This window comes from Magallana gigas, chromosome 1 (genome assembly GCF_963853765.1).
Source record: "Magallana gigas chromosome 1, xbMagGiga1.1, whole genome shotgun sequence".
Lineage (NCBI taxonomy): Eukaryota > Metazoa > Mollusca > Bivalvia > Ostreida > Ostreidae > Magallana > Magallana gigas.
The window spans coordinates 49,364,531-49,382,671 of NC_088853.1; positions in this window are offsets into that span (position 1 = coordinate 49,364,531).

Here is an 18,141-nt window from a genome sequence, read left to right on the forward strand (position 1 = left end):
AAGGTTTATTTTTTTTTCCTAAGTAAATCTTGATATATTTTTTCATGGAATGAATATGATCCCTTGTTTACCAACTAAGATATTTTTGTTTTTTCAGTTATACTAAGAAGAAATTACAGAATTGATAGACTTAATGCGACGAAAAGACTTTATGCGAAGAAAACTGATTCAGGTATACATTTTAGCATTTGTTTGCATTATTTAATTGATTGATATTGATGAGAAAAAAGGATACAGAGAAGTATATATGTACACAAAACCTTTACATATCTTATTCATGTAAAGAAATCAGCTTTGATGTTTGTCAAGCTTAAGATTTTTGTTTTCTATAGTTCCACCAATAACACCTAGAAAGAAATTATACAAAACTCATACACTTTACTCAAAGAAGGTTGATTCAGTTATACTTTTTAGGTCACCTGAACCAAAGGGGTCAAAGTTTAACATAGAAATATATAAGGAAAATATTTAAAAACTTCATATCAAAATCTACAGTGCTCAAAGTTGTGATTTTACTTTGCAAGCACCCTCAAATAATGTAGATTATTTATTCTTAAATTCGCAATCCCCCGGATCAATACTGAGGCCCCATTAGGAGTTCAAAGTTTAACAGAAAAATATATAGGAAACATGTTTTAAAATCTTCTGCGTAAGAACTACAATGCTCAAATTTGTGTTATGACTATGCAAGCATCTCAAATAATGTAGATGTAACCCCAGGACCAATACTGAGGCCCCGAGAGGTGTTCAAAGTTTAACATAAAAATATAATGGAAAGAGATTAAAAATCTTCTTCTTAAGAACTAAAATGTTCTTCAATGTAAAATTACAATGCAAACATCCTCCAATAATATAACTCTTAAATTGTTTAAATCTAGACAGTAGGACTAAAATTGAGGCCCCAAGAGGTTTTAAAATTTATCAAATAACAATACAAGTATATAGGGAAAATGTTTAAAAATCTTCTTTTCAAGAAATACAATGCTACAATTAATGAGATTACTATGCAATACTACTCAAATAATATAGATTATATATTGTTAAAATCGTGACGGTCAGACTAAAACTGAGGTCCCAAGAGGGGTTTAAAGTTTAACATAGAATTAAATTGGGAAAATATTTTAAAATCTTCTAAAAATCTACAATGCTACAATTTGCGATATAACTTTGCAAGAGTCCTCCAATAATGTTGATAATAAATTGTTAATTTGATACTGCTTAACCAATTCTGGGGCCTCATGAAACTTTCAAAGTATAACATAAAAATATTCAGGGAAAATGTTTAAAAATCTTCTTCTCAATACGACAATGATCAAAGATATAACTATGCAATAATCTCAAATAATAAAGATTATAAATTGTTTAATTCGTGACCCCTCCCCCCCCCCCCCGACCAATACTGAGGGCCCATGAGTGGTTTAAATTTTAATGCAGAAATAAAGAGGGAAAATGTTTAAAAATCTTCTTTTCAAGAACTACAGTGCTTCCATTTATTGAATTACAATACAAGCATCATAAGATCGTGTAAAGTCTAAATTGTTCAAGTTGTAACCCCTGGGCTAATGCAATAGCCCCAAGAGCTGTTTAAAGGTTAGCATAGAGATATATTGACAAAATGTTTAAAAAAAACTAATATAAAATAATTCAATGAATTACTGTTTTTTAGGTGAGCTATGTGGGTATCTTGTTTACAATATGTTTGTATAAAAAATTAAATATTAGATAATAATTGATATAGATACATAAAAATACACTTTTTAACTTATTTAAAGTATACAAAAAGCCTTGAAATATTTGTTTCATGAAAGTAAAACTGGCTTTTATATGATATTTGCAATCGTAAATAGATTTTTTTTGTTTAGTTCGACCAAGAAAAAGCTAATTAAAAACTGACACAGTTTATGCAAAGAGGACTGATTCAGGTATACATTTATTCCTCAATTTCTATAAATGTGATGATTGATTGAAAAAGAAGATAAAAAAGGTGGCACTTTTGTATTTGTATATGTAATATATTTGGTGATTATTTAACGCTATGTTTTTATAGATATTAATACTGACCTGGAAAGCCAAATGATGTTGCCTGAAATAAATCAGCAGTGTTACTTTGATCTATCCGAAACCGCCATTTTTCCCAAATGAAGTTAAAACGCTTTCATGCTTAACGATCAAATGTTCATTTCTTTAAATTTACGTTTGAAAGTATCAACATAAGTATATCTTCCCTTTTTACTGCCTACTCTAAGTTATTTGAATTCACCTTAACGTTTGCAAAAGGCTGTTATTTTGTGTACATTATATTTGATTAATAACTACACGAAAAAAACCCCAAAAGAAAACAACAACAAAAAAACAACAAAAAAACAACAACAAAACAAAACAAAACAAAAACGAAACCCACCAAGATTGTTAAGTACCACCCTGAATTAAACATACTATTGCAGTTGTTGTTTTAAGAGCTGGTGTATGAGAATACCATTCAAACAGTAATTAGAGCAAGGTTCTCTAATAAACTTCATATTTTGTGTGTAGCAGTGTGCATCTATATGATTGAATATGCCACAAAGATGTTTTTGATGTGGTCATTACCCCCCCCCCCCTCCCACCCCGCTCTAAAAAAAATCACCTCCATGAGAAAATGATTCAAAATTACTGCAAATTTATTGAATTTTTATTAAAACAGTTTCTTTTAAATGTGGCAGTATAAATATCTATCACATTAAAATAATCATAGAATAAGGTAGATTTGGAAATAATGTTTTTTCTGACTGTATTGACTATTGAACTGTTATTGTTTGATGGATAGAGGCACCCGATATCAAGCCCAAAACATCATTAATAATATTGTGATATAGTATGAAATTACGTTTAAAATTTGTAACTATCGGTGTAATATAGAGACACATTTTTATAGCATTTCATTTTTTCGATGTTTTTATCACAAGGCAATTAGACAGTGTAAAAATTACGACTTTAGGTTATTAGACTGCTTCATGATCCCAGGGTCAGGTTTTCTTTTGGTGGGTTATGAGAAAATAAAATCTTAATAGATAATCCCACGTTGCGGTTGCTGCAGGTTGAGATCCAAGGGTAGATGGGACTTAAACATCACTTTTTTCCCTTAACAACATCCAAACTTTTATTTTAAGAAAAGGTACAACCTAATAGAGGGATAAGGGAAGAGATCTTCATCTATTTTAGATGTTCTTACATTCTCAAGAACCAACTAATCAAGGACCCGCTCCCCATCTTCTTTTTGCTAAGAACATATAGAAATTCAGAAACAATTAAAAAAAACCATAAAACCTTTTACTCATATAACAGAGATACATGATACATGTAAGTTAATCGTTATATGTGTCTTTCTGTTGAATGCTTTTATTTCTTTCAATCTCGTTATTTTTCTTGTGTAAACAGTTTGTGCCTTAGCTTGTTGGCATATACATATGCTAGACCACTGCTTAAAGTAAATAACAAAATTAAAATGCTTTTTATTTTGTAACAAAAGACTCAAAATTCGAAAGATCAAATTATGATAAAACAAGTTGCTGTCTTTTAAAAAAGGACTGCAATACGTGGACCATTTGCATGTGTTTCAAACGAACACGTGAAAGCCTTCAGATTATCACATATTCCACCGACTCTAGCCCCCTGCTTTTAACCACTAAATTTGTACGTTGTATTACACACACACACACACACACACACACACACATATATATATATATAGATAAAAATTAAAATATGAAAACACGAAAAACGTTCAATATAGCTTTTTTTCGAAAAGGCTAAAACACTGACGTGTGTCAGAAAATTGTAGAGATTCTTGAAAGTTGGTAATCTCATTCTTACAGAAATGGTTGCTAAACAGAGAAGGGGGTTAGCTAATAAGAAACATAGCAAGAATATTACAACGACGGGCAATGTGCCGAAATTACTGACACCAGCAAAAGAGATATATGCGGTTGGACCCTGGTTATTAGCTCTTTTCATCTTTATTGTCTGTGGACTAGCTGTGTTCCAGATCTGGCATAATTACAGATAGACATTTAGATCCCATGGACACATTTTATGGACTTGCAGATATTAGACATGGACTAAAACAAATTGATGGATTCTTTAACTCATTCCTCTTGACAGTTTCTATTGTATATATTGTTTCTAAACTGTAACATTTTCTTACATTGTGTTGTTGTCAGGAGCCATTTTAATGCCATGTCACTTTATAAGTGAGTCATCTGTCATATTTTAGAGCTGTTTACATAAAACATAGTACACAGCATTACAGTATCTAAGACTTATTTAATGAGATATTAAATGTTTAAAAAAAAAATAAATAAACATTGTGTTTCAATATATATATATATATATATATATATATATATATATATATATATATATATATATATAGTTGACTTTTAATCTCAGAATTTAAAGGGTTTATACTTCTTAAATAATTATGATCTATATTAATGAAGATTGCATATATAGTATCAGGCATTCGGTTAATTCTACTATTTGTGCACACATTACGCTTCGCACTACTTTGTTAATTACGTTATGCAGTGACATCTATACTATAAATGTGTAAATCAATTTTATATTTTGATGCATTTTTTTGAGATTTAAACTGTCATACAGTGACATAAGTATTAAATCATCTATTTTATACAGTCACATAATTATTCAATCATACTTGAATGCTTAAATAATTTTAATCGGGAAGTTTTCTAGCCTCCCCATCTATAAAAGTAAATTTAAGCTACATGTGTATTCGGAAAGCAACAAAACATAAAATTTCCTTTTGATGCATGCTGTAGTTTTGGCATAACATTACTTTATTTCATGATACTGACAGTTTATATCACATGCCAATAATTCCTTTAAAAGGAGTACTTTGTTTCTGTAATGTTTACCGACAACTTTACAATTACAGCGCCTTTGAACTTATATGTGCATATAGCATGGAATCCCGATCCCAATACAGATAAACCTGTGCTTGCCTAGTTCCCTGAGCTACCTATTACGCACAGGAACCAGGCTAGCTCATGTGCAGGCTGAATTTTCCCTATAGCATCCGGTTTAACCTCACTTATATATTTTCTGTGTGGACCTCAGGGTCTTCGCAAAAAACCCTACCCTGGTCTTTTTTGTTTAACGATTTTTTACGAGGTGAACTATTTTTAGCGCAAAGGTGGACCCTATATTTTGACATTTTGTGGGTTAATTTTACGAGGTGAACCTTTTCTGAAACAACACCGGACAGGTATTATTTTCTGAGAAATACTAAAATACTGCTTTGACTAAATACAGGTTTCTTTTAAACTCAAATATAATATATACCGCGTCTGATGAATAACACCCTAGAGGTGGGACAATGTTTGAGAAATAAAATTGTTCAATGCATCTTATATCATTGAATGGTTTTATTTCTCAGCAAACATCATATATATGGTTCTAATTCGGTATTTTTTAAAGTTATGGTAAAAATCTATTGACATTTCATCTTTTTTCTCCTTATTCTGTAAGAAATGTTCGTTAGTTGCCATTATACTAATGTGATTTCCATTACATCATTCTGCCTCGTAATATATTGCTGCCTTTTAACACAATTTAATTGCATCTATTTTCTCTCCGTAGAAGACACTTGGCGTAAATCACATGATGACTTAAACAGCACATATATATGCATCAGACGTCTTGAAAGAAATCAGTTGCTATTTGTTTCGGCCGTTCGGGTTCAGATAGATATGGTTTTTATTTTAACCACACTCATACAGCGTCTATTGACATAGAATTAGAAGCATTCAATAAAGGATATCTACCTCTTTTAAAATATGAATTTGGCAACCTATGATCGGTTACTACTGTGGTTGTTTTCTTGTCATATCGTGAAATTGTAATGCATGACTCATTTTAAAAAAAAAATGCAATTATTTTGATTTCCTATTGTTTTTTCGTATACAATTATTTTATATCCTAATGTTGTTTTTGCCACTCAGGTTATTGCATAGTAATCCAAGATAATGTTAGAGCGCGCAAATGCAAAAAAGCAAATGTACAATATATGTTTACCATTTTACAGTAAGGTGCCTGTCTTTAGTTTTAATTGCGAATGTTTTTACGCATTCATTCTAGGAAAATACAGTGTATTTATATCTTTTTTTCTGACAGAGATTGCATGCCATTTTTTTAATGACAAAAATAGACAAAGTACGGATAACATTTCACTTGTTTGGATTTTTAAAGGAAAATTTCATTCAAAAACGACTTTTTCGACGTTCGGTACGTGAGCGCTGTAGCCAGAGTGATTTTACAGCGTTATGATAAAATGAAGCTATGTAGGATACATGTTTTAAAAAGAATTCGATGACAAAGTGTATGTGTTTAAAATTGTACACACAAAACAATGCTACCATCCGTGTCATTTTCCTTAATTTTTCATGAATCCGTCAATATGAATTCATAATTCTCCCAATATAAAGCGAGATTTGGTGCAGTTAAGTACCTAGAAGTGACCCCTCTTACGAAAGATTATTACACTTTTTTTTAATAATTAAAATAGAAAATTGCATACTAATCATATATAAAAATTTGATGAAAATCGGAATTGTAGTATTGTTTGATTTACTTCAGAGGTCGGTAAAAATTGGTGAAATTCATGGCTACTGCCCGCTGGAACCTGAGTAAAGGGGTGGCTTAAACCATGAAAATCAAACGCAATCTTTAATGTCTTCTTCTTTACTCTCAGACATCAAACAGTCAAACTGCTGGCATAATTATAATAGACATTGAGCTCTCCACCAAAAGCATCCAGATAATTTGTTTTGGCGCTAGAGTGGGGTTTTAATGATTATATGGTGAAAATGCATTGATTCTTTGAAAATCTTTGACGCATTTTGCAAACGATACAAAGAAAAGCTACGAAAAATATCTTAATTGCACGAATTGTGCTTTAAACTGAACTGATATTGTTTGTTAAGCTATCATAAATTCGTTTTACCTTTGTTTTACCTTTTTAATTTTGGTATTTCAAATACTTTAATTAAGAGCTTTTTTTCTAAAGATCAATGCATTAAAAAAACATACCACTGATACAGTACTCCTTGGGTTAACACAACGGGCTCTGAAAACCCCTGTCTTTTGAAATTCCCTGTGCCTGTTCCTTATATCCCCTGTTCGGTCTTTGAATGTTTGCTAAAGTTAAAAAATAGTTCTGATTATGTTTTCGGTTTTTTTTTATAAATATATATTTAGCAGTTTGTGATAAATAAGGAAACGGAGAGCACCAAAACTATTGATGGTTTAGAAGGTTCTTGTTTTCTTTGTATTTAGAAAGGATAGTATTATTACAAAGTTTAACTTGAATAATTCTGACTCAACATTGACACATATGAAGTTATTAATACATGTATATTGATAAGTGCTTTTATTATTTATTTTACGTGTATTTGCACAAACAATTGTGTGTTGTTTTTGTAAAATAAGAAAATTCAAGTTGAGGAGGAGTACGGAAAATCTACAACGTTGTGTGTCACATAACCTGCCCTAGTTAAAGCGCTTAATAACGCATGATTAGCATGTGCATACCTATATTTTACCTGATTTGACTGGTTTAATGATGCATTTAATAACATCACTCAGATGAATGCATGTTGGTTCTTTTTAGCAGGAAGCTTATTAGATGTGAGAATGAGAAAGAGAGAGAGAGAGAGAGAGAGAGAGAGAGAGAGAGAGAGAGTAACTTTTATCAGTGTGCATTTTATTCTCCTCGTATATACATGTATGTATAAAGCAATGGTACAGTTCGTGAACATTTTTGAAGTGTAGAAAAATGACAAACATGTAATTAAATTCGATTTTAAACAAAATGAAAAATATTAGAGAGCAATGTAGTTTAATTCATATGACTGTGTCAAATGCTGTTCCGGATTTCATGTATGAAATTCTTAGAACTAGAAACTAAAAAAAAAACAATTCCTGTTTTATTAACTTGACAGAATGGGAAAGAAAGTAAAAAGGAGTGTTCAAACAACAAATTGCCTAATTGTTTAGCATAATCGTGCATTCAGAATTTAGGAAGTGTGTATATATACAGGTACATGCACACGTGTGTTTGTCACCTCATTGTTCCCAACCTCGCTACCGTGCACTGCAAATTGACAAGAAGGGTTGTGTACAATACAATACAAGATTATCATTGACCACCAATTCAGATCTTAGGAATGTGTGTATATACATGTACATGTGTGTCTGTCCTCCCCTAACTCGCTACCATGAGGTAAATTGTCAAGAAGGGCTGTGTACAGAAGCTTTTATATAACCAGTGACCGAGTAAAAAATCCTTTACTTTGAAAACTGTAACCTCAATTAACCAGTTGTTAATGATGTGTTTTTAAATTCTTTAAACAATTAATTTGGTGTAAAATAAACATTGATTGGTTGAAATTAATTGTATCGCTTATTGTTATTATTAATAATGATAAAGAATTAAAAATAAGGTATCATTTTTTAATGTCTATCTGGATATAAATAAGGGTTGGTCACGTGATTTAATCCCAAAAAGCCCGAATAGCTTTATGAAAGATTTGATCACGTATCAATCCGTATTATATCCCGATATATTCGTATATCTAAAAATGATACCTTATTTCTTATAATTACATTTCTTGCAAATTATGACAATTACAATGCCTCATACTATCTCTTTTGTGATGACCTAGAAAGCCGCTTCGATTAAGATAAAGTACAAAAATGTTGCAAGCATTTGATTATCACGATAAATAAATATGACACTACTTTTGACAAGTCATCACTTTTTTTTTTTATTAAATTAAAGAGACACAAAAAAAGAAAATTTACTTTACAATCGAAAAAAAAAAGATTGAAGCTTAGCGGAATAGTACCACTTTTGTTGAAGTCGCAGAGCGGTTACAAATTTGAAAACAAAGCGATTGAAAGTTGAGTTAGAGTCTACTGAGGCATTTCCAGGGGGAAACTCTATCGCAGAATCAGATTAAAGAGCATTATGATTTCCTCCGACATTGTAGAGCAAAGCAATTTTAACTTCAAAGTTCTTTTTACAGAAAACAAAACGGACACAAAACATAAGGATTTAAATCCGATCGTGATTCGGTAATGGACTAAACACGAAAGTTCTGTGATATTGCTTTTGCAATTATGATCAAGTGAATTAACTCCTTTGTTAAATTGCGATTGTAATTGTTAATAACGCCTCGTTACAATGTCGATCAATAAACATTATTCTGTTTACAGGCCTAACGTGTTATGTAACATGAACCATTTATCCACCGCAATTATTGTTATATTTTTTAAGAAAAAGAATGAATAAAACTTCCTATAACAAAATACAGATACGTTTATTTTTTTCATTTTATGTTTTCATTACGATATTTAATAGGTGTGTGTCAGCACAAGTCGGTTAGTATGAAAGCATAGAAAAAGTAGTGACTAGGATTATTCATGCGCTACTTTGACCTCTTGACCCATATTGATGTTAAGCAGGAATATATAAGGGAAAACATTTGCAAGTGTAAATATTATAGCATTGAGTGATTTATTTTTGACGACGTCGTGTCAATAACTGCCGTCAGGTGAGCAGACAAATTGAATAACGCGCGTTAGATCATCTGACGGCAGTTATTGACACGACGAAGTCAAAAAGAAATCATTTAATGCTTATATTTACATTCCCCTACTGAAGAAATCAATTTATTCAATTTAAATTATATTCAACTAAAGTAAATCGATATAAAGTGCAGATCACGGAAGGAGTAAATTAGTAACAGCAAGAACAGCTGATTTGTAAAACCGGTTTAAACTGGTTATTACAGAGACTGTTGAGATGAGCTCGACGAGCCTGAAAATAAAATATTTTCAATGAAAATAAACTATTGAAACTTTGGTTTTAACAATAAAGTCAACTGTTTTGTTGAATAATTATAAAACATGGTGTTTTGACACAATTTATGAAATACATTTTTTTACCGATAACATAGAAATCACTGTCTGAGAACTATTTATGTAATTTACTTGTGTACATATATATATATATATATATATATATATATATATATATATATATATATATATATATATATATATATATATATATATATATATATATATATATATATATATATAATTTTTAAACACAACAAAAGATAAATCGGTACACTTTTAAAAGATTTAAAAATAATTAATATCCACAGGATGAATGACCATCTTTAAGTCCTCCTTAAAGATAGCTTAAAGGTGTTTAAAGGTAGCTTAAAGACGATCTTTAAGCCACCTTTAAGCTACCTTTAAGCTATAAGTATTGCTTAAAGGTGGCTTAAAGAAAGCGTAAAGATGGCTTAAAGACAGCTTAAAGACCATCTTTAAGCCACCTTTAAACCACCTTTAAGGACAACTTATAGGTCCTTAATGTCCAAACTTCTTTAAGCCACCTTTAAGCCACCTTTAAGCCACCTTTAAGCTACCTTTAAGCCACCTTTAAGCCATTAAAAAAAATTAATTCAATATTGTGCTTAATTTCCAAGAAAATGTATTAACTTTATGAAGAAAAGGTATTAAAACGGTTTTTGTTCTAGAAAGAAAAATGAAAAAAAAAACACAAAAAAAAAACCGGCCACGGCGAGAATTGAACCCGGGACCCTTAGCTTACTAGCAACACCACACATCCTCTGCGCCACGGCAACTTCAATATTTATGAGCGTTTTTATATCCTATATATCAGTGGATATTGAATCACTGTATTGAATGTGTTTACTTGAAAAGATTTTGACAAACCATTCAGTTTGTAACAATCAATTATATCTAATTTATAAATTAAATAAAATAAAAGTGTAAGAAAGAAAATGAAATCATTTCTTTTATTAAATGCATTGATACTATTAGGGTATTTGCTCAATTTCCCGCAATTTCCCGGTTTTCATGATCGCGGCGCCGTTCCAATATGTTGAAATATTTACATGTAATTGTATGTACATGTACATGATTTTTAAACTATCAATTCTATAACAAACAAAATTACCAATTACCGGTGACGTATTTACTGCATGTGGCAATTGCAAATGACTTGTACATACAATTGTATGATGTGCCAGGCCGGGTATATTTGACATATTTACCCTTATACATATATTTAAATAATCAACCCCTATTTATGATCACCGGTACATTAATTAATTAGCCTCAAGATTTTACTCTTACATACATGTATCGTTAATTTGTAGACGTAACATCTTTGAAACCCATCGCTAGGAAATAATACTTTGAAAATGAATTACAAATGTAAATTAACTTTTATTCACTAGACTTATCGTATACTCGTACATACTAAGATTCAACGCCTTTAGAAACCCTGACGTGCACCTGGGCACACGACACACCTGTTGTGTATATCTTGTATATTCTGTGTTAGTTCCAGGGGTTTTCTAAAGTTGGACAAACAATAGACTTTAATTAGATATACACAAACATGCACCTGGGCACACGACACAACTGCTGTGTATATCTTGTATATTCTGTGTTAGTTCCAGGGGTTTTCTTAAGTTGGACAAACAATAGACTCTAATTAGATATACACAAACGAACAAAACTATGTCTAGACAAACAAAGCAGTAATACCCTGCCCGATATAACAAAGGCAGTTGAGAGTCTTTTCATCTTTAACATGTATCTAGCAGATCTAGAGTTAGAAATAATGAAAATTGAAATAAAAATACAAACCTTAAACCAATTAACAAATTAAATCATGCATTTTTGGTTCATTATATTTATTTTGTTTAATAACCAGATGAACTGAGAGAGAGAGAGAAGAGAGAGAGAGAGAGAGAGAGAGAGAGAGAGAGAGAGAGAGAGAGAGTGAGAGAGAGATATTTTTTTCACCGATTAATTTATAATAGGAAACAAACATACTTTAATTAGTTTTACGCACATATAAGATACAGAGACTGCGCTCATACCTACAATAATTTTGAAACCCCCCAAAAATTATAAAGAATTTTATAACGGCAATCTGTGTCCATCAGAGCGGTGCTGATGATAGCGATCTGTGTTTAATGGAGCGACGATTAAAACCGCCTGGAACACCCCCCCCCCTTCCTTGGAAATTATATTATCACTCGGATGACCCCCTCCCATCTCTATAAAAGAGCTTTTGCATTTAATATATGTTTTTATTGTTCAGCTTGATCAATATTGACTTTAAAGGCCACTTAAAGACAGTGTAAAGGCAGCGTAAAGAGAGCGTAAATGCCACTTAAAGATGCTTAAAGGTGGCTTAAAGGTGGCTTAAAGGTAGCTTAAAGAAGTTTGGACATTAAGGACCTATAAGCACTTGCTTAAAGGTGACTTAAAGGCGGCTTAAAGGTTGTATAGCCTTTAAGCTCCTTTAAGTCACCTTTAAGCCACCTTTAAGGACTTGCTTAAAGATGGTTTTTCGCCCTGTGATCCAGAATGAAATCAAAAATTATCCTTATTTACTGCAAACGTTTTCGCCATTCCTTGCTCTTCAGGCAGTTATGTTCAAATTTTTACATTTGTTCATAACTGCCTGAAGAGCCAGGAATGGCGAAAACGTTTGCAGTAAATAGGGTCAATTTGTGATTGTGATTTGTGATTTTATTCTGGATATTTTTAAATTTTAAATTATATATATAAGTTGGTCACTATGGATGTAACAAATTTGTATACAAACATAACCACAGATCTCGGTATCAATGCCCTCAAATACTGGATCAATAAATATCCACAAAATATCAACAGCCGTTTCAGCAGAGAGTTTATCCTAGAGGCAAGCAGTTTAGTCCTTAAAAACAACACATTCTCTTTCAACGGCAAACATTATTTGCAGCTTAAAGGAACGGCTATGGGGACTAAAATGGCCCCTACTTATGCCACCCTCACTTTAGGATACTTAGAAGAGAAAATGTATGAAAAAGCTAGACGGCAATTTAACCATCAAACCGCACAAAATATAAAAAATGGATGGAAAAGATATCTTGATGACTGTTTTATCATCTGGAACGAGAGCGACGCCAATTTAACAGTCTTTTTAGACATTGTAAATAATCTGGATCCCAACATTAACTTTACGCTAGATGAAAGTGCGATCGGTGTTCCATTTTTGGATGTGCTCATTTCTAAATGCGGAGAAAATATAACCACCGACATGTATTACAAACCAACAGATACCCATCAGTACCTTCATTTCAGCTCTTGCCATCCGGGCCATACTAAACGCGCAATTCCTTACAACTTAGCAAGGCGAGTATGTACCATAGTTAGCGACAACGGAAAAAGAAATGAGCGTTTACATGAATTGAAAGCAAGCCTGATAAAACAATGTTATCCAGTAGGAATCATAGACGATGGTATCAAACAGGCATTAGCACTGAACAGGGAAAATCTTATTAATCCTCCTGAAAATAACACCTCTGATTTAAAGATATTACCACTCGTAACTACGCATAATCCGAATGATATTAATATTATTCCAGTCGTACGTCAACTTAACAACATTCTACAAACTGATGAAAAAATGTCCGAAGTGCTGAAAAAATATAACTTCATCAACAGTAAAAGACAACCCAGGAATCTCCGAAGGATACTTTGCAAGTCTTCTTTTCAACGTCAATCTTATTCTGTCAGCAAGTGTAACGATCCCCGCTGTGGAACTTGCCAATACATTAAAGTCGGGAAATCGTTCAAGTTCGGGGACAAGGACTTTATTGTTAATGCGAACATGTCTTGTGCCTCTAAAAATGTTATATACAACATTACGTGTAGCGGATGCAACGAATTCTATATAGGAGAAACTGGAACAACCCTACGCACCCGTATTCGTATACACAAACAACACGTCAATCAACCCGAGTACAGAAAAATTAAACTTAGTGAACATCTTGATATTTGTGGCCACGGACAATTTTCAGTTTTTCCGTTTTATAAACTGTATACTGACAATGCAATTGAACGAAGGGAAAAAGAAAAACATTTTATAAAGTCACTAAAACCTTCGTTAAATAGTTTGATATAGACTTTTTCATCGTCTGTGATTTTGTTTTACTGTATATAAGGCTATATAACTTTATTCTATGATTGTTTCCTTCAATAAGCATTATGACGTCATAGTATTATTGTTGACGTTATCACTAGGTAACGTAATTACGTCATAGTTTTAACGACTGTAAAACGTCTGAAGATTTTTAACAATGAAAGCGCTTATGTTTTGCAGTTAGTGTTGCTTTTTTTCTTTTATTATATATATATATATATATATATATATATATATATATATATATATATATATATATATATATATATATATATATATATATATATATATATATATATATATATAAGCACAAACATTGCAATGACTCTCAAATTGACGAATACCTGCCCAAAGTGAATGATAAAGATGTACACAAAGCACAGAGAATTTCACCTTATTGGAGCTCCACCTCCGCCTGGCCGGGGCTTGAACTCACGGCCTCTGGAACCCATTTTTCTAGCAGGGAGCGGCCACCGCGCTAACCACTGAGCAATCTAGACAAGACAAAAATCTTGCTTTCGATGGCGAATGGAAACTACCGCGCTGGTCGCCCACTACACGGTACATGTACGCATTTTGTTTTAAATATATCAGAATATCTATCTTAAAAACATATATTGGAGATGATTTGTACCTTGAAGTCCCTCAGATGACAGATGAGGAAACAGCACTGCGATCCAAACATGGTTATGTTAATTTGAGTGAGGATAAAAACAGCACTGTTCCCCCAGCACCAAAACCCTCTGGAATTTCTATGATATTAAAACCTATTCTTTCACTTAAAGGAGTCCAATTTCAAGAGAATGTGGAACAAGCTACTTCAGGTAAGATTAATATGTCGCACCCTATTTAGCTTTATATATGAAATATACCTGTGAAATAGCCATATAATTAGATAACTATATTTAAGACATAGTGCGAAACATTGTTATTTTTGGTACAATTATGTAATTTTCTTTGACTATGACATAAAATAAAGCGAATATATGTTGTTTGTTCCAAAACAATCCACTTACTGATTCTACAAATCATACATATAACTCACAAAATATAAAGTACTCACAAAAAGCTAAGCCCATTAGAAATAAACAGTAGGTGACTAGACATTTTAAAATGATCACTGGTAAAAGGGTTTGCAAACGTTCATGTTGTCAATATATATAACAATCATTGGCTTAGTTTTGAACATTATAACTTATAAAGTTTGTAACTGACTGATAGAATAGATTGGGTTGATCAATCATATATATACGGCGAGGGAAAGCTGATAAATGTTTTGTTTTCCCGAGGAATTTTAAGTGAGACATTTTATGAGATGAGTAAAGGGTTGGTCATATTGCCGAATATGTATTCTCACCAGACGGATTAAAATATATTTAAGCGTTGAATCATTATTTTTTAAAAGATAACGTCTCATAGCTGCAGGGGTGTATACAAATTGAGTACCCTCACCCTTTTTTTAGTGTGTGATATCCAATAATATTGAAAGGTTTGATCACATAAGCAACTATAACAAATACATGTAGATATTTTAACAGTTTATTTTTTTTTTCTTTTATTTATTCATTACAAAATGACGTTACCAATTTGGATGCACACATCGCTGTAGTTATGAGACTGTATACTTCAAAAAATCATGATTCAATGCTATAATGTGTATATATATATATATATATATATATATAGAGAGAGAGAGAGAGAGAGAGAGAGAGAGAGAGAGAGAGAGAGAGAGAGAGAGAGAGAAAGAGAGAGGGGGGGGTTACGTGTCATGTTTAAATAAAAGTGTGTCATTTAAATTCGAGGGAAAACAATATCAATAATTGTATGAAGTAAATGAATTGAATTACAAAAGAGATAACGTTTAGGCCAAGTACGAATATTGTTTTATCTTTATATATTTCTAATTTTTTTTTATGTTTAATTTTGCTTTTAAATTGTATCTAAAGAATTGGATATATAATGGTTGATTTTCTTAATTTGATAGAATGATGAAAATAGTTATAAATTTGTTGTCGAAAAATTCTCGTTAACGGGTCACTAAAGGCGTCGTACTACAAAATAAAATATCTTGCTCATAAAAATACAGGATTCCATTAGAAGATAAATCTGAAACGATTAACACACGATAAACTAGGATAAATACACAATAAATTGAGCGTAGAATAAAACGCGTCATGGAATAAAAAATCATTATAAATCATCCAAAAAGATTTATCTAATATTAATAACTCTTATTTACTTATGTCTTGTAGATGACGCATCTTCTCAAGTTTATCTAAACACTGCAATTCACAAAAAACGCATCATTGTACTTTCACATGGAGTCAAACACATTTCATGCTTTACGTCAAACAAAATGTGGATCAGTAATTTTGATACAATTGAAGAAATTGATTAAGATGGACACATTATAATGAAACTTGATGTAAATTTGGGATCTATGGAAGACACATAACACGTGGCGGACACTTGTTATTCTTTAAGGATCGCAGTGTTTATATTTTAAAGTCAAATGGTGAAATCAACAACCTCCATATCAACGCATCTAAATATTGTTGTATCTACGCTTCCAAAATAAGGCCAAAAAAATAATCATTAGTTTCTCGGGCCAAAATTTTGAATTTTTGATGAGGCACGCAGGTTTTTTTTTTGTTTTTTTTTGACAAAAGTTACAATAACGGTAACCCATACTTTATGATTTATTTGTGTACTCATTAGCAGATATACATCAAGCTGATACATTGGCAAAGTTTAAACATTTGTTTTAATCTGTTCTTTTTAGTTTAAACTGTTTCTGTTTCCTTTTCAAAGGTTGAGTTTTTGCAGATGAACAAAAATGAAAAATGGTTTGTGCCCCTGCCTATTTTTTGCCCGTTTTCCCCTTCGCAGTAATAACAGAAGTCTAAACTGAAATAGGGGACTTTTTATGGCATTTTACAGTTGAATTTGCCATATAAAAATTTATCAAATAAAGCATTCATTTGGGGTATTTTCTTATCAATCTTCAGTGCCTTGAGGACAGAAATCAAGTAAAAGTAAATTACCCGGTAGTCATCATAAAATTCTCAAACAATACAATTGTCCTTTATTCCTGCTCCTATGCAATATCACAGAGGCTCCAATTTCTGAAGATTACAGAGAAATTTCAGTGGTTGTGTTAACAGGGACCAACCCAAAGCAAACTTAGTTTAGGGAGACTTCACTTCTGAAGTTCTCCCTCAAAGACAAATGGGGAGAAATTTGAGAAATCAGGTAGACTTCCATTCTTTGACAATGGCATAATGCTAATGATGATGCATTTATACACAGATTCAACCTTAATTTGAATTTGATTAGAAGCAAGTCAATTAAAAATGAAACAACTCCCAAATTTTTTAAAATCTTATCCAATTTTTTTAAATTTAATTTATTATGTGTATTCATATATTTTGTAGCTTAAATGTTTCGTATTTGTGTTGGCTAAATGACAAATAAAATCAGTCTATATGTTTAAGTGTATTTTGGAGGTATTAGTCCAACCCTTTGACCCAATTACTACCGTCATATAGTTGGTTGTACAGAAACGGTTTTATGATTATTTTAGCACTAACTAGGCAGAGTTATTAATTAATTAGAAGTTACCAACTAATTGTAATATCAGCACCTAAAGTAATAAACATCGGTTGTAATTTCCAGTGCACAGTATGAGAATCAGTGCATCAACCGTATTTATAACCTCTGAAGATAAGACAGTCGCTAGTTATTAATCACAACAGGGGTTAGCTTAGGCTATGAAAATGTCTTTTGAATTAGATTATTATCATTTTATTGCATTTGGGGTTAACTTTCACGATCTTGAACTCAGAATACAGGGCAATTTCAGCCTCTCTTTCTGAGGAAATTCTGGCAAAGTTACCGACTACAAAGCGAGTAATTATTTTTACATAAACTTGTATTTAGCCCAGGTAGCCCCCTAGGTTGGTCACTGGGTAGATGTTTCAGATAAAATAACGTTTTTCATAGAGACAAGCATTTGTTCTGAGCGTTTGTTTACATTGATTCCATAATAGAGAAAACCG